General features: G+C 43.7%; 1 long non-coding RNA gene across 6 annotated transcripts in view; it reads right to left on the bottom strand.

The window, feature by feature from the left end:
• LOC149433201 (uncharacterized) overlaps positions 1-22,434 on the bottom strand; it is a 139,135-nt gene that overhangs the window by 73,333 nt on the left and 43,368 nt on the right. For 3 of the 6 annotated variants that reach the window (XR_016308863.1, XR_016308862.1, XR_016308858.1), the window contains exon 1: positions 17,431-17,613. The exons of 1 other annotated variant lie outside the window; for it this stretch is intronic. This is a non-coding gene — a long non-coding RNA (uncharacterized LOC149433201). Of the gene's footprint in view, positions 1-14,856; positions 14,982-17,430; positions 17,614-22,434 lie in introns of those variants that run through there. 2 more of the 6 variants (XR_016308861.1, XR_016308859.1) reach the window with 2 other exon arrangements.

The raw sequence follows: 22,434 nt of genomic DNA, 5'->3' as shown, positions 1-22,434 counted from the left end.
GCCAACTAATCGATTATGAAAATATTTGACAACTATCTTCATAATCAATTCTAGTTGATTAGTTGTTTCAGCCTTATAAAATACCTTACCAGGTATCAGCAGCGGTTGTGTGCTTCTCCTTCACTCCTGCTGTTGCTCTCTCTCTCCTCCTGTCACAGTAGTGGAAGCGGTCCTCCTGGTGGCTTGAATCTCTCAGGGATATGATAAGGGGACGGAAGGGGGAATTACCATAGTGTAGTAATGCGTTTTATTAAAATATTAAAATTGCCATTACACTCACATCAGTAAAAGAGAAACTATATATAGACCCAGAAGCACTGCCGCTGCATGCGCTCCACAGGCCAGAAGTGATGCCACAGGACGTCTTGCCCAACACATAGCACCCAGCCGAAATCGGTGTCTTCAGGAACCTTCCGGCTTCTGGCCCGTGGAGCAAATGCAATGTAGTGTAATGGCAATTTTAATTTTTTTTTAAAAAGAGCATTACTACACTATGGTAGTTCCCTCTTCTGGTCCCTTTCAAATCCCCGAGAGAATCAAGCCACCAGGAGGACTGCTTCCACTACTGTGACAGGAGGAGTTGAGGAGAAGTTGACAACGACTACCAATACCCACAAAGGTGAAATCCACAAATGTATTTTGACTTTTTTGCTGTAAGGCAAGAGGTCAATGTTTTTTTGGTGAGTGTGGGGAGAGCACAGGATTTTCATGAAGCACAGAAAAGTCACATTATACAAGATTGCACTGGAGCACTGTTATTGCAAGAGCACTTTATATTGGGTGGATTGGGCTTTTTATATATTTATTTAGGACTGTTGGATTAACTTTTATGGTTGTTTAGAATTTTAAAGTCACTATGAGATACTATTTAGACAGCGCTGTGTACAAATTAGTATATGAAATCCAATTAAGTGGTTATGGGTTACTGCTGTACAGTGGCAATCATTAATATTTACAGGTATCAAGTAGTACATTGGATACATTTATTCACATAGTGCAGGTGTATACACACACACACACATATATATATATACATACATACATATACACAGAGTGGTTTGCTAATTGAAGTACTGAACCCGATTTGCTGGAAATCAGAATGTCAAAATTGCCAACGTCAGAGCATCAGCTATGAAGTTCCAACAAACATGCCTCCAACTACACTTCACCTTCACACCACAGCCAATCTCCCACAAAAATTAAGCTCTCCAATCCCGTGCTTTAACAGCTGCTTCTCGTTATCCAATAGTAAGAGGCCAGCTTGTGAGTGACAGCTCAGGCAGCCAAAAGCAAGCATTGCTGTGAGCTGGGAATGACAGTTGACAGCTAAGAAGAAAGGAAGTGCTTATTGAAGCTGTCCTGATGCAAATGCTCAGACAGGGAGTGCAGGCCATGGGGCAAGACGTGCTGTGTTTTGGTTCTTTAACGTAATAACAATATTAAAATAATATGCTGCCTCAGCCCTGGTTCACACTGATGCGGTGTGGAATTTGCAGTGTTTTCAGTGTGAATTCCGCACCACATCAGATTTGCACCCCGTTCATGCGAACCGCTTTGGGTGTGTATGTTAAGTTAACAACACCCCGAAAGCGGTCCGCAAAACATGGTGCGATGTGCAGAATCGGATTGCATAGGTGTGAATACCCATGCGATCTGATTCTAGTGCAGACCCAAAAAAGGGTCCTGCATGTTTTTGGTGTGGGTGTGGTGCGAATAGAGCCATACAAAATGTATGGCTCCAATCGCACTACACACAAATCGCATGTGATTCCTATGCGAATCATATGCGATATACCACACCAATGTGAACCCAGGCTCAGAGTCTACTTCACATCCCAAGATCAGCATCTTTAAAACAGAAAGCTGTGGGGTTTTGTGATTCCCAATCACATTAACAACTAAAGGAACATACAGTACACCTCCCTATTCCTTCAATAATCCCCTGCTGTCAGTTTTCAATCTTCAATTTATAATGTACTGTATGTGTATCTTCAACCTACATGTAGACTGTAAGTAAATCCTGCCCTGCATTTTGACATTTATCCATGCATATAGTATTTAATGCCATCGCTAACGTTTACAGTCATTGGACCAGATGAGCCTGGAGGGGAAAAGAGGCTCTGCACAATCTTGTACTTTATTACATTTCTAGCACCTGAATAAATTTTTAGAAAACAGCACTGCAACGGATCTCCAAACACACCACACAGGGAAATATGAGCAAAATCACAGATCATCACTCAGATCCATATACATCCAACTGCAGAAATCCGGCATAGTCAGTTAGGCCTTATGCACATCAACCTTCCATTTTTATTTCAGGAGAAATTGATCTGGTAAGTATAAACAAACTTTGGACTTCCCAGTTCCATCTCTCGTTAGTTTAATCCATTTGAATTTACATCCATTTACTTGCATTTAGCTGCATAAAACCAGGCTGACGCTCCGTGCATACTGGGTGTCTAGCCTCTGTTGTGACCAATCCTGGCATTTTTTTTTCCACCCAGGAAGGTGCAGCATCCAGCCCTGCTGCCTTCGCCCTGTCAAAGTCTATGACAGGCTAGACATGTGCGGTTTGTTTCATTCCGAATCAAATTTCAGAAGGGTTTTTCGGAGATTTGGATGTATCCGAATTTCTAAATTACACTAGTAATAAAACACAAAATAATGAAAAATAAAATTCAAAACAGTCCGGGCTGAGAGCGGTGAGCACATGGTGCCAGCCAGCAGCTCTCTGTAGAGCCCACACCACAGCTGGCCAGTCCCATTCCTTCCCATCCCTAACATCTGGATGAGGGAGCTGGAAGCGGAAGTGCGGGGGAAGCGGAACACTTTAACTCCCCAGCGATCCCCAGTAAACATTACAGTGCCTGGACGAGGTTGATCCATTTATCCTGGCTTGCCATTATCCTATAACCTAAGGAAGGCCACCAACTCCCAGGACCACCCTAAGAAGGGATCCCTGACTGTTCCAACAGTATATGATACAACACGCTATATTTATGCGCTTCTAGTGAGTGCGCATTTTATATATTTATTAGCACACCCACCAGAGGCTTTTCATACATACTGGGATTTAACACAGTCACCTGGCGATTATTCTGAGGATTATCTGGAAGATTTTACCGAGATTCTATTGACATTTTATGATTTAAAACACATTATAGGTGCATGTGCGTTTTTACTAAATAACTATATTTCCATGTGTTTGAGTATTTTATGATTACAACGCATTTATGTGCATTTTTCTATAAGATTTAATTTATCATTTTTAGCGCTGCACTACATTTACAGATTTCATTGAAGGCTTATAGTTCACCTTTAAGTGTTTTAAGCTGCTTTTACATTCTAGCACTCGCTTCAATATTTTATTTTTTAGAAAGTAAAAATATAATTGAAAAGAAAAAATAGAATACAATATAAAAGAATAGAAATAATAAAACAGTCTTCCAAAATTTGAATACAATAAATTCAAATTAAATAGAAAAGAATAGAAAATAAGAGAATAGATAGAAAAAACAATTGAATAGAATAAAATAGAAAGAATAACGGTCTTCTGAAATTTGCATGGAATATATTAGAATGGAAAAGAATATAGACAAAACAATAGAATAGAATTCAATAGAATAGAATAAAACAGAATAGAACAGTCTTCCGAAATTAGTATAGAAAACATTTGAATACATTAGAAAAAAATAGAAAAGAATAGAAAAGAATCCTCTGGAGGGCTCGTGGCTATGCTATCAGGAAGGACAGTGTAAGTACTTACACCCCCATAGGGGTGAAGGCAGTCAGGTGGAAAATCCAACTAGCTTCTCTACCGGGGCTGCTGTGTTAAACTGGCAGTTTCTGGGCCGTCTTGCCCAGGGAATACCCTCAGTGCAGCTGGTTGAAGAGGAGGATACATCTGGGGTCTGAGGAAGTACATCAGAGAGCTGAAATGCTCTTAAAGGAGAGATTGATATCCACAGTATATAGTTGCTAAGGAGTTTGTCCTCGCGTTTTCAGTTTCTGCTGGCATCCCTTTCACCCCTCAACCCCATCCAAGTTCTAAACCCCTTATTAAAATCACAAAACCAAGCTCAAGGACTGTTAACTGATTCTGAGTGCAAAGTGAGAAAAAAATTTGTGTTGCCTGGCTATGCAGAGAATTAGGGGGACCCAAAAGGAGGTAGTACTACAGAAGTATAATAAACAGAAGATATATATTCTTCAAGATCACTTAGGGTCATCTAACAAGATGCTGCATAATGTCCACTGGTGTGCTGCATCCAGCAGTTATATGTGCAATGCAATTGCATCTATGTATATAGTGTATGTTTCACTAGTTGATTGTTTTTGGTTATGCTGCCTCCCAGTGGTCATTGATTTAATCACATGTACTTTCTGTAATTCCATTCTTTTTGCATGATGATAATTTCCTCCTTCCTCATTTGTGAGTACCTGTATTGTTCCTGCAAGACACACACTGAGGCTTGGAAAGTAAATATTCATTTTGACCATTTCAAACACTTCAATGTCAACATCTACCACACCATATTGATTGCCTCAACCGTATTGCATGTAATAGATATTCCTGGATGTGAAGTGCTTGGCGATTTACTGAAGCTGGTTCTTTCAGAACCTTGTGCACTTCTGCATATAAACCAATCAGCTAACAGGTTTTATTGCTAAAGCTGAATTGAACAAGCTGAAGTTAGAAGCTGATTGGGTACCATGCACAGGTGCACCAGATTTTGAGTGACCCAGCTTTCGCAAATAAACCCAAGAGGTCTCTCAGGAAGGGATAAGTTACTATTACAACCACTGCAGTCAGAATACCTGAAGATACTTACTGTAGGTGAAAGTCATATCGGTGATTTCCTCTGTCCTTCAAGTAGGGACACTGGGACATAATAAAAGGTATATTAAATGCTAAAATGGTAATATATTTTAGCTTACCAAAACTTAAATGTAGTGGCTGTATTAGTTTTTTGTCTTTTTTAACTTGGTGATTCAGCTAGTGACACATTTCCTGTCTTAGAGTATCTCCATTCTAGATGGATAAGAGATAGGGATACCTTTGGACAGTAGCATTGTCAATTTGGGGAGAGGGTAAGGTTAGATGCACTAGCAGATTTAGATGGACTTAACAAATTAAGCCAAACTGCTGCTAATACTTTTTAAGCAGTTACAGCAACAGTTTTTCCTTTTGAGATTAAGGTTTTAGTGAAGGCCTCATTCACACCATACATGCATAAAAACTCATAGAAAAAAAGAGAGGCATGAGTTTACATCAGTTTTTTTGCACATTTCAACAATGCTGTCCCATCAGTTTTTTTTCTGTGCAGAATGTGATATGGGGGATGTTTAGCTCAGTGGTAGATGCATTTTTAAATGAGTCAATGCCAGACAGGAACTATATTTAAGAGCACAGTAGCCCACTTTTATTAAAAAGTAAATAAAACGTTCTTCCAAAACAAGGTTTCCCATGAAGGGGATTCAACTTCACTCAGTTACACAATGGAAAATGCCAAGCTATCTGGCTCTCTGATTAGCAGTACTTCTGCTTGGCCTCCTAAGACCACTTGGTCATTCAGGCTCTCTCAGCCTAGGTGACAGTACCTTGCTGTTCAGGTCCCACATGGCCTCTTCGGAAGGGTTTTCCTAGTACTTCAGCTTGCTCCTTTCAGAAACTCACAGATTCCCTCCAGCCATCTGGACTCACTGGCCTCTACAGCTTCTTTAGCATCCCAGACCCTCTCTTGGTCTCCCAGATTATCTTAGTCCTTGGGTCCAGAATCCCCCTCACAAGGGTTGTAGTCTCCACCAGGAACTCCCAGCTATCCCAACAAGGCCTCTGCTTGTTTTGGTCTCCCAGACCACTGACTATTCAGGCTCTCTCAGCTTAGGTGACATCACCTTGCTCTTCAGGCCCCCACATGGCCTCTTAACAAGGGTTTTCCCAGTACTTCAGCTTGCTACCTTCAGAAACTCAGATACCCTCCAGCCCACTGGCCTCTGAAACTGCCTCAGCATCCCAGACCCTCTCTTGGTCTCCCAGACTAGCCCAGTCCTTGGGCCCAGAATTCCCCTCACAAGGGTTGTAGTCTCCACCAGGAACTCCCAGCTATCCCAATAAGCCTCTGTCTTCAACCTGCAGTAACTGTTATTCCACCTTCACCTCCTCTCTACTGCTCTCACCAGCCCATCATTATAAGGGCTGTGTGCACCTGGGCACACACCCTGCTGGTTATCCACAACACCCAGACACTGGGTTGGAGATTACATCCCGCCCAAGACTCTTTGGAATCTCCAAACTGCAGAGCCCCATCCGGAATTGGCAAGCTGCACTATATTACATTTTTAGGGGTTTTATGGTTAAATACTGCTTCAAGATGCTTCATCCTAGACTTTGATTGGCTGGTTCCAGAACCATTCACTTCAAATCATTGAACGTATTCCCTGAAATTTAATGTTTTTGCACCCTGACCATACCACTGGCATCTGCAGTATCCCCCTGGTCGGTTTTGCCCCCACATTCTGCAAGCAACTATTTTTTCAACCATTTCTACCTGTTTTATAAGAACGTCTTTATCTGGGCTATGTAATTAATAATATATAATTATGTATGCTAGGACTCAAGTTCCACAGAAGTGGCAGTTCACTCTGTCCATCTATCCTTGTGTTCCCAACTGCCAGTAAGCCACTTATATTATTTTTGATACGTTTCAGCAAAAGAATGTGTCTGCTTTGTTGGATTACTATGAGAAAGGACAATGACACAAATGATATTGGCCTTGCAACCCCAAGGCAGAATGAGAAACTTTCTCTCCAAAGAGATTTGAGCGGAGTCAGCATTAATAAACCTTTTTCCTAAACTTCTCCCTAGAGAAGCTCAGAAACTTAAATAAGAATGTTGATGTATTCCAAATAGAATCAAAGTGCAGTGTTTTTGGTCACACTGAGGAAAGTTCTGGATTTCTGGCATGCACAAAAACCCAGAGAGGTAAGATTTCTAACTAAACAGATAATATATAGAGATTCATCTGCCACAGTTTTGCCTACAGAAGAGTTCTACTTTAAAAATAGAGATATTCACAGAGAAAAGCCAACACAAGCTTTCTAATCTGGGAGCGGTGACTTCATCTGCATATTATATATGGAAATCTGTTCATTTAGGTCATTCTGCTTCATGCATATTCATATAAAACACATTAGCGGCACCTGTGGGTTTCCATCTAGTGGAAGACAAATGCATCAAACCTGCCTTTTTATCACATTGAAAGCATTGCTAAAAATACTCAAAGACCTAAAATGACAGTTGCCCAATCTGACCTTTCTTTGTATACTGACCTCATGACTGTGGATCCTACCCATTCACGCTGGCCAACAACTAAAAGGATTAATTGGATAGGTCACAATTCCCAGCAGCGCTATCACTATGGACCTAAAGCTAATAATATTTTACAGTCTGTACACTCTCCATACAGACTCTCCTTTGGATCTGCAGTACCTAAATATTCCATTCCATACTCTATATAAATAACCATAGTTCTCAGCTGTCCTTTTCACACTCAGCCCAATCTGTCCCTATGTCCAGCCTCTAAATTAATGTGCCTAAAATTTCAAATGCTAGTTGAGAAATGTTTTGGTGAAAAAAAAACACATTAGGTGAAACTGTTTTTTTGTTTTGTTTTCTTTTTGTTTGTTTTTTTACGCCTGAATTCCTTTTTGTGCTGGGTGATGGGGCTGGAGTTTTCATCTGAAAATGCATCCTTTTTCCTCATTTATTGTGTACCTATGGGTGAACATACACATTACAATCCGATTGTACAATCTCTGTAGGTTCCTAATTAAAGCTTAAGTGCAGGCAGGAGTGTGTCATTTGTCTACACATATTTTGGCCCAGAATGTGCTCTTATTTATTTAAGCAGTTTACTCCACTTTTACTTAAGAGTAACTCCACCTTTGTTGAGAAACAAATATTCCCCTCTGGGTGATCTATGTACATTGCAAGTGTAGCACCCTCCTAGTCAGGGGCTAGGATTGGTATAGTTGGGTTGAGCATAGCTGTGTTTCTCTGCTTACCAGAGAGGCTGTCAGGTAAATTCAGTGTGGTATTCTACTTAACAGAGTGCTGTGATTGATTAGTCAGGTCTGCTAACGATACTCTGGTGTTGTTTGGGTTTGTCTGAGTTCTGCCTGGCTTCGGGAAGCTATGAGAGCCTTCCAGAACATGGGTAGGAGCTAGGCAAATGAACAGCATGAATATGGATACAGCCCTGGCCAATTGCAGGGGAGGGTGACCCCAATGCATGATGCTAGTGGTGTTTATGTTCTGGGAGCACATAGGCTCTGGATCTTTCCCTGGAGTGGATTGCACCAAGCCAGGCTGGAGGCAGGCTGTTTCACCTGGCACTTGCTGCCATACGGCCTCAGGTGGGTTGACCTGAGGGCCTGAAATTAGAGAGAGTGACCCTGGTTCTACAGTACGCTGACTGGGGGGAGCTGTCTGCCAAAGATCTGTCTGGTCTCACTGGAGAGGGAGTCGGTTGGAAGGAGACAACCATTCTGTCCTTGGACTTGTGAGCACAAACGCTGCGAGATCTTGGGGACTCTGTGTGCTTGCTGCCCCTCTAATGAGGGAAGCGGCAGGATCTGCAGTGATCTAGTAAAACGTAATTTTTTGATTTAATCTCTTCCAGCCCAGCCAATAGCAGATTGACAGCTGGGTGGGCCTTTTATCCCTCCAGATGGACATCATATGATGTCCTCCCTGTCCCGCCGCTCGTGAGCCCCCCGCAGGAGAGTAGCGATCGGTGGTGCAAAGTGTCCCTTGGACACAGAGCATTACTGTTCAGGGTAAAGGGCCAATGTCAGTGGTTCTTTTTACGTGATTGGCTGTGCCCAATCACAGCCGATCACGTGATGTCAACAAACAGCAGTAACTTGCTGTTACCGGTTTCCCCTCACAAACACATCCTGTGTGTGAGGAGAACACAGCTTTGAACACTGTACCTGTGACAGCAGCAGCCATCAGTGTACCCGTCACCGCAGTTATCAGTTCAGCCCTAATCCGTGTACCTGTCACCGCAGTTATCAGTGCAGGCCTAATCCGTGTACCTGTCACCGCAGTTATCAGTTCAGCCCTAATCCGTGTACCTGTCACCGCAGTTATCAATGCAGCCCTAATCCGTGTACCTGTCACCGCAGTTATCAATGCAGCCCTAATCCGTGTACCTGTCACCGCAGTTATCAGTTCAGCCCTAATCCGTGTACCTGTCACCGCAGTTATCAGTGCAGCCCTAATCCGTGTACCTGTCACCGCAGTTATCAATGCAGCCCTAATCCGTGTACCTGCCACCGCAGTTATCAATGCAGCCCTAATCCGTGTACCTGCCACCGCAGTTATCAATGCAGCCCTAATCCGTGTACCTGTCACCGCAGTTATCAGTTCAGCCCTAATCCGTGTACCTGTCACCGCAGTTATCAGTTATCAGTGCAGCCCTAATCCGTGTACCTGTCACCGCAGTTATCAGTTCAGCCCTAATCCGTTTACCTGTCACCTCAGTTATCAATGCAGCCCTAATCCGTGTACCTGTCACCGCAGTTATCAATGCAGCCCTAATCAGTGTACCTGTCACCTCAGTTATCAATGCAGCCCTAATCCGTGTACCTGTCACCGCAGTTATCAATTCAGCCCTAATCCGTGTACCTGTCACCGCAGTTATCAATGCAGCCCTAATCCGTGTACCTGTCACCGCAGTTATCAATGCAGCCCTAATCCGTGTACCTGTCATCGCAGTTATCAGTTCAGCCCCAATCCGTGAACCTGTCAATGAAGTCATTCAGTGCAGCCCTAATCAGTGTACCTGTCAACGCAGTCATCAGTACAGCCTATCAGTGTACCTCACACCACAATCATCAGTGCAACCGTAATCAGTGTAACTGTCACCGCAGCCATCAGTTCAGCCCTAATCCGTGTACCTGTCACCGCAGTTATCAATACAGCCCTAATCCGTGTACCTGTCATTGCAGTTATCAATGCAGCACTAATCCGTGTACCTGTCACCGCAGTTATCAATGCAGCCCTAATCCGTGTACCTGTCATTGCAGTTATCAATGCAGCACTAATCCGTGTACCTGTCATCGCAGTTATCAATGCAGCCCTAATCCGTGTACCTGTCACCGCAGATATCAATGCAGCCCTAATCCGTGTACCTGTCATCGCAGTTATCAATGCAGCCCTAATCCGTGTACCTGTCATCGCAGTTATCAGTTCAGCCAAAATCCGTGAACCTGTCAATGAAGTCAATCAGTGCAGCCCTAATCAGTGTACCTGTCACAACAACAGTCATCAGTGCAGCCCTAATCAGTGTACCTGTCAACGCAGTCATCAGTACAGCCTATCAGTGTACCTCACACCACAATCATCAGTTCAACCGTAATCAGTGTAACTGTCACCGCAGCCATCAGTTCAGCGCTAATCAGTTTACCTGTCATAGCAGCCCTAATCAGTGCACGCATCACCACAGTCATCAGCGCAACTCTTATCAGTGTACCTGTCACCGCAGTGCATCAGTGCGGCCCTAATCAGTGTACCTGTCACCGCAGTGCATCAGTGCGGCCCTAATAAGTGTACTTGTCACCGCAGTGCATCAATGTGGCTCTAATCAATGTACTTCTCACTGCAGTGCATCAGTGCAGCCCTAATATGTGTACCTGTCACCGCAGTGCATCAGTGCAGCCCTAATACGTGTACCTGTCACCGCAGTTATCAGTTCAGCCCTAATCCGTGTACCTGTCACCGCAGTTATCAATGCAGCCCTAATCCGTGTACCTGTCACCGCAGTTATCAATGCAGCCCTAATCCGTGTACCTGTCACCGCAGTTATCAGTTCAGCCCTAATCCGTGTACCTGTCACCGCAGTTATCAATGCAGCCCTAATCCGTGTACCTGTCACCGCAGTTATCAGTTCAGCCCTAATCCGTGTACCTGTCACCGCAGTTATCAGTTATCAGTTCAGCCCTAATCCGTTTACCTGTCACCTCAGTTATCAATGCAGCCCTAATCCGTGTACCTGCCACCGCAGTTATCAATGCAGCCCTAATCCGTGTACCTGCCACCTCAGTTATCAATGCAGCCCTAATCCGTGTACCTGTCACCGCAGTTATCAATGCAGCCCTAATCCGTGTACCTGTCACCTCAGTTATCAATGCAGCCCTAATCCGTGTACCTGTCACCGCAGTTATCAATGCAGCCCTAATCCGTGTACCTGTCACCGCAGTTATCAGTTCAGCCCTAATCCGTGTACCTGTCACCGCAGTTATCAGTGCAGCCCTAATCCGTGTACCTGTCACCGCAGTTATCAATGCAGCCCTAATCCGTGTACCTGCCACCGCAGTTATCAATGCAGCCCTAATCCGTGTACCTGCCACCGCAGTTATCAATGCAGCCCTAATCCGTGTACCTGCCACCGCAGTTATCAATGCAGCCCTAATCCGTGTACCTGTCACCGCAGTTATCAGTTCAGCCCTAATCCGTGTACCTGTCACCGCAGTTATCAGTTATCAGTGCAGCCCTAATCCGTGTACCTGTCACCGCAGTTATCAGTTCAGCCCTAATCCGTTTACCTGTCACCTCAGTTATCAATGCAGCCCTAATCCGTGTACCTGCCACCGCAGTTATCAATGCAGCCCTAATCCGTGTACCTGCCACCTCAGTTATCAATGCAGCCCTAATCCGTGTACCTGTCACCGCAGTTATCAATGCAGCCCTAATCCGTGTACCTGTCACCTCAGTTATCAATGCAGCCCTAATCCGTGTACCTGTCACCGCAGTTATCAATTCAGCCCTAATCCGTGTACCTGTCACCGCAGTTATCAATGCAGCCCTAATCCGTGTACCTGTCACCGCAGTTATCAATGCAGCCCTAATCCGTGTACCTGTCACCGCAGTTATCAGTTCAGCCCTAATCCGTGTACCTGTCACCGCAGTTATCAATGCAGCCCTAATCCGTGTACCTGTCACCGCAGTTATCAATGCAGCCCTAATCCGTGTACCTGTCATCGCAGTTATCAGTTCAGCCCCAATCCGTGAACCTGTCAATGAAGTCAATCAGTGCAGCCCTAATCAGTGTACCTGTCAACGCAGTCATCAGTACAGCCTATCAGTGTACCTCACACCACAATCATCAGTGCAACCGTAATCAGTGTAACTGTCACCGCAGCCATCAGTTCAGCCCTAATCCGTGTACCTGTCACCGCAGTTATCAATACAGCCCTAATCCGTGTACCTGTCATTGCAGTTATCAATGCAGCACTAATCCGTGTACCTGTCACCGCAGTTATCAATGCAGCCCTAATCCGTGTACCTGTCATTGCAGTTATCAATGCAGCACTAATCCGTGTACCTGTCATCGCAGTTATCAATGCAGCCCTAATCCGTGTACCTGTCACCGCAGATATCAATGCAGCCCTAATCCGTGTACCTGTCATCGCAGTTATCAATGCAGCCCTAATCTGTGTACCTGTCACCGCAGTTATCAATGCAGCCCTAATCCGTGTACCTGTCATCGCAGTTATCAATGCAGCCCTAATCCGTGTACCTGTCATTGCAGTTATCAATGCAGCACTAATCCGTGTACCTGTCACCGCAGTTATCAATGCAGCCCTAATCCGTGTACCTGTCACCGCAGATATCAATGCAGCCGTAATCCGTGTACCTGTCATTGCAGTTATCAATGCAGCCCTAATCTGTGTACCTGTCATCGCAGTTATCAGTTCAGCCAAAATCCGTGAACCTGTCAATGAAGTCAATCAGTGCAGCCCTAATCAGTGTACCTGTCACAACAACAGTCATCAGTGCAGCCCTAATCAGTGTACCTGTCAACGCAGTCATCAGTACAGCCTATCAGTGTACCTCACACCACAATCATCAGTTCAACCGTAATCAGTGTAACTGTCACCGCAGCCATCAGTTCAGCGCTAATCAGTTTACCTGTCATAGCAGCCCTAATCAGTGCACGCATCACCACAGTCATCAGCGCAACTCTTATCAGTGTACCTGTCACCGCAGTGCATCAGTGCGGCCCTAATCAGTGTACCTGTCACCGCAGTCATCAGTGCGGCCCTAATAAGTGTACTTGTCACCGCAGTGCATCAATGTGGCTCTAATCAATGTACTTCTCACTGCAGTGCATCAGTGCAGCCCTAATACGTGTACCTGTCACCGCAGTGCATCAGTGCAGCCCTAATACGTGTACCTGTCACCACAGTGCATAAGTGCAGCCCTAATCAGTGTACCTGTCACCGCAGTGCATCGGTGTAGCCCTAATCAGTGTATGGTCACCACAGTCATCAGTGCAGCCTTAATCCGTGTGCCTGTCACTGCGTCCATCAGTGTAGCCCTAATCAGTGTACCATCACCGCAGTCATCAATGCAGTGCTAATGAGCTTAACTGTCACAGCAGTCATCAATGCAGCCCTAATCAGTGTACCTGTCACAGCAGCCCTTCAGAACATCCTATCAGTGTACCTGTCACAGCAGCCCATCAGTGCAGCCTATTAGTGTACCTGTCTCCGCAGTCATCAGTGCACCCTAACATGCCCCTAAGGCGCTCCTTGGATGTTGGGCCTCTCTATGTGGCTAGGCTGTGAAAAAGTCCCACATGTGGTATCCCCATGCTCAAGAGTAGCAGAATGTATTTTGGGGTTTAATTTTTGGTATGTATATGCTGTGTGTTAGAAATATCTTATAAAGATTGACAGCTTTGTGTAAAAAAAAAAAAAAAATTCCTTTTCTTTCCATATTTTCCGAAAAACAACATATTCAAAAGACTCATTATGCTTCATAGAATATATGCTGGGGTGTTTGCTTTCCAAAATGGGGCAATTTTATGGGTGTTTCCTTTGTCCTGGTGCTCCAGGGCCTTCAAAAATGTGATAGGTAGTCAGGAAATGAGATGTATAATTTGTCAGGAGGAGTAACAGAATTTGTTTTGGGGTGTACCTATGCCGTGTATGAGAAATAACTTGTTAAAATGAGAATTTTGTGGGAGAAAAAATTTTTTTTCTTAATTTTCCAAAGAATTGTGGGAAAAAAATGACGACTCCAAAAACTCACCATGCCTCCTACTAAATACCTTGGACTGTCTACTTCCAAAAAGGGGTCATTTGTGGGGGGTATTTGTACTGTCTTGGCATTTTAGTGCCTCAAGAAATGAGGGAAAGGCCAGTACATCAGGATTGATCAATTTTCAATGAAACGTAGCATAACTTGTAGAGCCTATAACTTTCACACAGACTAAATAATATACACTGTTTTGGGTTATTTTTACCAAAGAACTGTAGCAGTATATATTTTGGTCTGAATATATGAAGAGAAACTACTTATTTGCAACATTTTATAATATAAACTAAGAAAAACGCATTATTTTTCAAAATTTGCTTATATCACAAAAATAAAAAACCCAGTAGTGATTAAATACCACCAAAAGAAAGCTCTGTCTCAAAAAAATAATAAAAATTTAATCTGGGTACAGTGCTGCATGACTGAATGCCATTCAAAGTGTGAGAGCACTGAGGGCTAAAAATTGGCCTGGGCAGGAAGGGGGTAAAAGTGCCCAGTGGGCAAGTGGTTAAGTTCCACTTCAATCACCAAAGGTTGCGTTGAAATCCAGCCATGCTGATGAGTCAGTTTTATCCACCCTGATGATCTTTGATATGTTCTACACATGTAGCAGTCATTAAACAAAGCAGAGATCTTATTGCACCCAATTACATCGTAATCTGGTGTCTGCAACCAGCAAATATAAATGAGAAAGGCTCAGGAAAAAGGAAGAGGATAACTATAAAAAGGAGTATTTTAATTACCTTCAGCTGGTTCTCTCACCTGCTTCTCCTCTCCCCCTCCAGCCTTTACAGCGCTTTTTGTTGACTGCTAATTACAATTCTTCATTTGTCAGATTAAAGGCCAGTTCATTATGTTGCTGGAAGCCGAAGCACTCAGTATAGAGAATAGACTTGTGCTGTTTGGGAACACAGAGTATCTCAACAATGTAACAGAGCTGCCAACTCATCTCAAGCCGTGGCTCCTCTCATTAACCTCATTGATTGCATGGTGGTACCCTGGTGGGTGTTTCCATCAATGTGTAAAAATTGTCACACGTCGCTTGTTCACACTAGGAGCATTCTCCAGAGAAAGTAGAAAGAACATGGTTGTCAATATCTATCTGATCACAATCCAATCTCACCGATTCCCTCCACTATGCAACCCTTTGCACTACCCAAACTTGTTTTTGTCTTTTTTACAATATTTAATCTCTTTGCCCCCTCCCTACATTCTGATCATACCAACTAATACACCATAGCAATAGATTCTCAAAGTGACGCAAATAGGAACTATTGTACCTGAATGTGTCTTACATGTCAGAACTTTTACCAAAACATTCATAGGGTTTTCTTGAATTTGGTGCAGGATCTTTTAAACGGGAAAGGACAAACCTTTTTGAGTGCCCAAATTGCAACACAAAACCAACTTATTTACTTCAAAGTGCCAACATTGCCATTAAACCTGAATACTGAGCTTTCAACGATTCAGGTTTTTTTTATTGAAAAAAACATAATTTCTACATGTGCATGTATTTTTCCAAATGACTATGTCCAGGCCTTTTGGAATGATTTTCCACTATGTTTTCAGTTTTGCTTTTTTTACTGTGCTCATTTTTGGTGTTCAACACTTGAAGTCTAGAAAAACACAAAAATAACAAAAATGATTTACTAACCCCACCCATATAAGATATGTCTGTAAATGTTATCAAAATATGGGGCAGCACAGTGGCTAAATGGTTAGCACTTCCGCCTGGCAGTACTAGGGTAGTTGGTTCGAATCCCAGCCACAGCACCACCTGCCTGGAGTTTGCATGTTCTCCCTGTGGGGGTTTCCTCCGGGTACTCCAGTTTCCTCCCACACTTCAAAGATATGCTGGTAGGTTAATCGGATCCTGTCTAAATTGGCTCTAATATGTGTATGTATGAATGTAAGTTAGGGCCCTTAGATTGTATGCTCCTTGAGGGTTAGGGACTGATGTGAATGTACAATATATATGTGTAAAGCGCACCGTAATTTGACGGCGCTATATAAGTACCTGAAATAAAAATAAATAAAATATGGCTATATACAAGTCAGTATGAGAGCAACTTACATTTTTGTAAACAGATATAGGCATTGCCATAGTCCAACGTCTTGTGGAACAACAAGGTGTGCTGTGCCAGGGTAAGAAATCCTCATAGATACTGCTGTGCTGCAGGTGACACCGCTCTTTTGGGTCTGGAAGCTGGCTGTGTGGGTGTATAGGATCCAGAAGATAGGGTTGGAACGCTCAGGAGCCAGATGTCAGGCACGATGACGTCACTGGACGAGCTGAGACTCGGTTCAGAGCGTGCGCATTGGCGATGGCTGCTGGGGGGGAGGCGATCCACACAGAGAGGGCTCTGTGTGCCAGCTGCGGCACATGTGCTATAGGTTCTCCATCGCTGTTTTAAAGCATAACTAACCCCTATTCTTTACAGGCATGGAAGCTGCCATCTTAGCCTCTATTTATCCTGTAGTTGCCATGGTGCTGCACATGTGATTAGTCATGACACCACTCATTTGATAGCTTGACAGGTTGATGGAGACCACAAGCAACTGTGACAGTTTTCATTTACAGCATACCTTGAATGTAACTGTTTCGAGAAACCTTTAAAGTGGAGCTAAAATCCATGAACTCACCTTTCCTTTAACAGTTTGATGACCCTTGCCAGCGCCAGCATCATCTACCCAGCTTCTTTCAGGTGTCAGGGCACAGCCATCTTCATTGGCGGTGGATGACGTCTCTCATGCACATGCACAGGAGTGCACTCATCCCAGTACACAGGCACAGTGCCAGAAGGTAAACGGAGCTGCACTTGAACAGCTCAGTGTATTTTCCAAAGAAGACTGTGAGCAGGCATGTAGGTTTCTTTTTTTGCAGAAGAGAAATTACTGTACATGCAATAAAGAGCCTGCTGCCTGAAATTTTTGAAAGTGGGACTTTCTGCTTTATTTCATTGGGTTTAGCTCTGGTTTAAGGTCTGTGGCACACAGATGCCTAAAAACGTTTTTGGGCATCCAGGCATTTTTTTTTAAATCTAATCTAGGAGTCCATTGTTTTAATGCACCTGTACACACAGTTGCTGCGTGTAGATCAGTAAAAAAAAATAATACAAAAATCTGTGTTACTGAACAGTGTTTTACACGTGTACAACACAATCCAAGAAAAGCTATAAGGATTTTTACGCATGTGTACGCATTTGCACAGAAACGCGTGAATATAAACATATACTATACAGCCCATCATTGCATTTTTATGTGGGAACCTTCTGCCAGAAATCAGATTTTCATACAACAGTACAGTGTGTAAATACCTTTTAAAAGGGGCTATACATCCAGAAAAATGTTACAAATGCTTTCTCCAATTCTCTCCAGTGTCTAGTAGGCTGTATACTTGGGCTCAGTCAAGTGCAAGTTCATGCTCACCTCTCCACCCAGGACAGGGGGTGTGATCTTGAAGCCACATCTGTGAAACAAAGACTGACTTCAGAACTACACCTTAGTCACCGGTCACACCGCTGTGATTTAAAATCGTGCAATTTGTGTGCAATTTCTGAAGACTTTATTGCGACTTGTGAAGATTTTCAACAATTTCTTAAGATTTGCATTGCGATTTCCATTGTATTTTATGTATATGAAATCGCAGAAAACTGCAGAAAAAGTGATGCAAGAACTACGTTAGAAATCGCTCTACAGCAAATTGCACAAGCTAAGACATTGGCACATTCATTAGATGCGATTTCAGGTGCGATTTCAATTCGCAAATCGCACCACTATCGCACTTAAAGCAGTAAAACCCAAACGCAAACATTTATTATATTGCAGCTTATCAATTCTTAGATATAGTGGCTGCATTTTCTTTTTAGGCTTTCTTTCCCTTATTTCCAAAAGAACAAGCGGTCTTGCAGATGTAGCAGTTTAGAAGGTTGAGACATACCGTTTACCTCCTGACAGGGGTGCTTACAATAACTAGCTTTTATTTATGTAAAAGCTTTATCCACAAAGGAATAAGTTGCTTTTAAAGTTTGAGTTAGGCTTTAATTTGTTGATGTATCTAAATCTGCCACTACATCAAACACTCCCCCCCCCCCCCCCCCCACTCTCCCAGACTGACAATGCTGCTGTCTGCTGTGCCCCATGTGTTCCCTCATCCAGAGTGGGGGCTCTCTAATACAGGAGGAGTTCTACTGGTCAAATTACCAGGTGAAACAGAGGAAGAAAAACCTAAAAAGAAACCAATGCAGCCGCAGCGTCTAATGATTGGTAAGCTGCAATATATTGCATTTTTGGGTTTGGGTTTCATACCGCTTTAATGCTGGAGAGGTGCGAATGTCAAATCGCAGATAGGCAATGCTGTGCAAGAGCAGTAAACATTGATAGTCAGCTACTGCATAAATTAGCCTTAGATTATGTATGGTGGAAAAGGAAGAATATTGAAAGAATGTCATTATTAAAGAAGAGGAACAGTGGATTTAAAAGTAACACATTGTCAGAATGCAAAGACATTATCTTAGCGCATCCAGTAATAATTCTCTTCTGTAGAAGACGTCACTATTCCTTTAAGAAAAAACCTTTAGCACTACAGTATATGTAAATTTGTCAGTTTATGTAAATGCATTTCATGAAATAAACCTACTTTTCCTCCAAGGGTGGTTAATAATATGCCCATAAAATGAAGGATGAGATTATGGGTTCTGTGTGCTAGTTACATTCATGCACAATCCCAAAGCCATCTATTCTAATAACATTAAAATGCATAAACCTGTGAATTTATGAAGTCCGGATATTTACATGGATTTTTTTTTTCACTCTAATTTATGTATTTCCTCCTCGTAATCCATATTCAGGTTCCATTACCTCCCCAGCACAGGCTGATGCTGATGCTGATCTTATGCCATTATGGATGAAATTACAAAGTACACCCAGCTGTACTATAAGACAAGGGCGCCACCTCCTGAGAGGAGAGGGGATGACAGGGCAGGCTAGAAGCATCAGTGAACCACAGAAAATTAAAGAAAGTGGAAGGTTAAATGTGAAGGGATATGAGCAAGAAGGCACCTTCCCTTCATCATTTTTCTACTTGAAGCGAGATCTCTGCTAGATTAGAAGTCTGAGTAAGAGAAGAGAGATGATGGATTCACTTGTCATTATCACAGCTTCAGTACACTCATGCTGTACTGTACATCAATGGTTGAGAATTCAGATACAGCACACAGGTCCAGGCAGGCCCAACGGGCTGGCAATCACAGCAACACTGAGGCCCCCCTGGTGTCACAGAACACTTTGTTCTTCCCTTAGCAGCCTGCCAGAGGGAGATGTGAGATCTTATTAATAAAGTGGAACTCCAGGCAACACCCTCCAGTCCAGTTATATACTCATCAAAAATGATGAAATGTGTTTTCAGTAACTGTAATAATACCCCTGCATACTGTACTGCAATGCGCCACCTTTCTATACTTTGCTGAAGCTCTTTCATTGTACTGTGTGAAGTGTGGAGGTTGGATCTGACATTTTTTATCCTAGTTTTCATCTCAGTGTTCCTGATCTTCCCAACCTCTTTGCAGGCAACATCTTGAAGTCGGAACTGAAAACACCCAGGACATTGCTAAGCAAGTCCCAGCTATAACTGCTCACCTTCACCACCATAGGAGCAAGGTCTTTCTCTGGTTCAATCCCCTCACATGTGCTTTCTCTCCCCTGATTCAATAGCTCTGAGCTCAGAGTTTGAGAGCTTACTCCTGTGATGGTGAAAATGAAAAGTTATAGGTGGGCCTTGCTTAACAGCATACATGTGTAGTGCCCCATAGAGCTACTGTTCTTGTTAAATTTAGTTTTTGGCCTCCCTGTAATCAGGGAGTCATGGTTTGACTAGTTATATCTGCTCTGAGTTCTATAGGTTTAGGATCCTGGAACATAGTGGGTGACAGAATATGACCCCTGCCTGCATATTTGTATCTCCCCAGTCAATCCCTGGTCAATCTGCAGGTGACCAGCAGGGGGCTGTGGGAGGTGTAAATAGGCTACAGCAGGGGTCTCCAAACTATGGCCCTCTAGGTGTTGGGGAACTGCAAGTCCCATGAGGCCTTGCAAGACTCTGACAGCAACAGGCAAGACTCCCAGAGGCAGAGGCATGATGGGACTTGTAGTACGTCAACAGCTGGAGGACCCATAGTTTGGAGACCCCTGGGCTAGGGCCCAAAGCAGAAGGCCTCTTGTTCCTGGGGGAGCAAGCCAACCTCATAGCTGTGGCATTCCTGGAAGTTTTACCTTGGACTGCAACACTTTGTGGAGTCCCAGCAACAGCTTGGCTGGAGGACCTCTGCCCTATCCTTCCTGGAGTACTCTCAGAAAATCTACTACAGGCCCAGGATACAGGCTGCTGGAGTACTGAAGTTTGCTGACCCTACGCACAGTTGCCTGGAGATCAGAAACAGTAAGCACCAGCCTTTTCGGGATCTAGAGACTTTCCTAAATATCTCTGGAAGATCTTTAACTACTATTTTTCTGCATTCAGGACTGCATCTCTACTTGGATCCCTGTTTACCTGTTGCTCAGTGTTACAGCTTCAAAGTGGGTGTCTTCACCCTGAAGTTTGGATCTGAATAAAGTCCTCATTGCCAAGTTATAGTTCTTTGTTGGAGTATCCCTAGGCTCACCCCTACCTGTTAGAGATTATATATACACTGCTCAAAAAAAGGAATGCTTTTTAATCAGAGTATAGAATCAAGTTCCTGCAATATTGATCTGGTCAGTTAAGTAGCACAGGGGTTTGTTAATCAGTTTCAGCTGCTTTTGGTGTTAATTACATTAACAACAGGTGCACTAGATGGGAAACAATAAGACGACCCCCAAAACAGGAATGGTTTTACAGGTGGCCACTGATATTTGTTGTTGCTATTCCCTACTCATCTTTTCTGACTGTTTTTCACTAGTTTTGCATTTGGCTAGGGTCAGTGTCACTACTGGTAGCATGAGGCGATATCTGGACCCTACAGAGGTTGCACAGGCAGTCCAACTCCTCCAGGATGTCCTCCAGAGCACATCAATACGTGCCATTGCCAGAAGGTTTGCTGTGTCTCCCAGCACAGTCTCAAGAGCATGGAGGAGATTCCAGGAGACAGGCAGTTACTCTAGGAGAGCTGGACAGAGCCAAAGAAGGTCCTTAACCCATCATCAGGACCGGTAGCTACTCCTTTTTGCAAGGAGGAACAGAGTACTGCCAGAGCCCTACAAAACGACCTCTAGCAGGCCACTGGTGTGAATGTCTCTGACCAAACAATCAGAAACAGACTTCATGAGAGTGACAGTGGGCCCAGAATCCTCTAGTGGGCCCTGTGCTCACTGCCTACCACCATAGAGCTCGACTGGCATTTCCTATTGAACACCAGAATTGTCAGGTCCACCACTGAGAGCAGGTTTACCCTGAGCACATGTGACAGACATGAAAGGGTCTGGAGAAGCCATGGAGAATGTTATGCTGCCTGTAACATCATTCAGCATGACCGTTTTGGTGGTGGGTCAGTTTTGGTCTGGGGAGGCATATCCATGGAGGGACACACAGACCTCTACAGGCTAGACAATGGCACCCTGACTGCCATTAGGTATTGGATGAAATCCTTGAACCCATTGTCAGACCCTACGCTGGTGCAGTGGGTCCTGGGTTCCTCCTGGTGCACGACAATGTCCGGCCTCATGTGGAGAGAGTATACAGGCAGTTCCTGGAGGATGAAGGAACTGATACCTTTGAATGGCCCCCATGCTCGCCTATCCTAAATTCAATAGGACACCTCTGGGATATCATGTTTTGGTCAATCTGACACTGCCAGGTTGCACCTCAGACTAACCAGGACTCAGTGATGCCCTGATCCAGATCTGGAAGGAAATACCCCAGGACACCATCCGTCGTCTCATTAGGAGCATGGCCCAACATTGTCAGGCATGCATACAAGCATGTGGGGGCCATACAAACTACTGAGTACCGTTTTGAGTTCCTGAAATGAAATTTCAGCTAAATGGACTAGCCTGCTGCATCATTTTTTCTCTTAGATTTTTAGGTGCCTGTGAATTCAGTCCTCTGTACGTTGATCATTTTCATTTCCTTCAAACGATGGGGCATCCTTACATTCCTAACACCCAGTCCATATCAGTTCAGATATCCAACATGATATTTTTCCCCATTGAGATCCGATGTGTTTTCAAAGTGTTCCTTTAATTTTTTTGAGCACTGTGTGTGTGTATGTGTGTATATATATAAATGTGTGTATATACACACACTATATTGCCAAAGGTATTGGGTCACCCCTCCAAATCATTGGATT

The sequence above is a fragment of the Staurois parvus genome, unplaced genomic scaffold (genome assembly GCF_062004578.1).
Source record: "Staurois parvus isolate SC_StPar_1 unplaced genomic scaffold, SC_StPar_1.0 ptg001935l, whole genome shotgun sequence".
NCBI lineage: Eukaryota > Metazoa > Chordata > Amphibia > Anura > Ranidae > Staurois > Staurois parvus.
The sequence above is the reverse complement of the archived record's forward strand: the minus strand, read 5'-3'. Positions and strand labels throughout refer to the sequence as shown.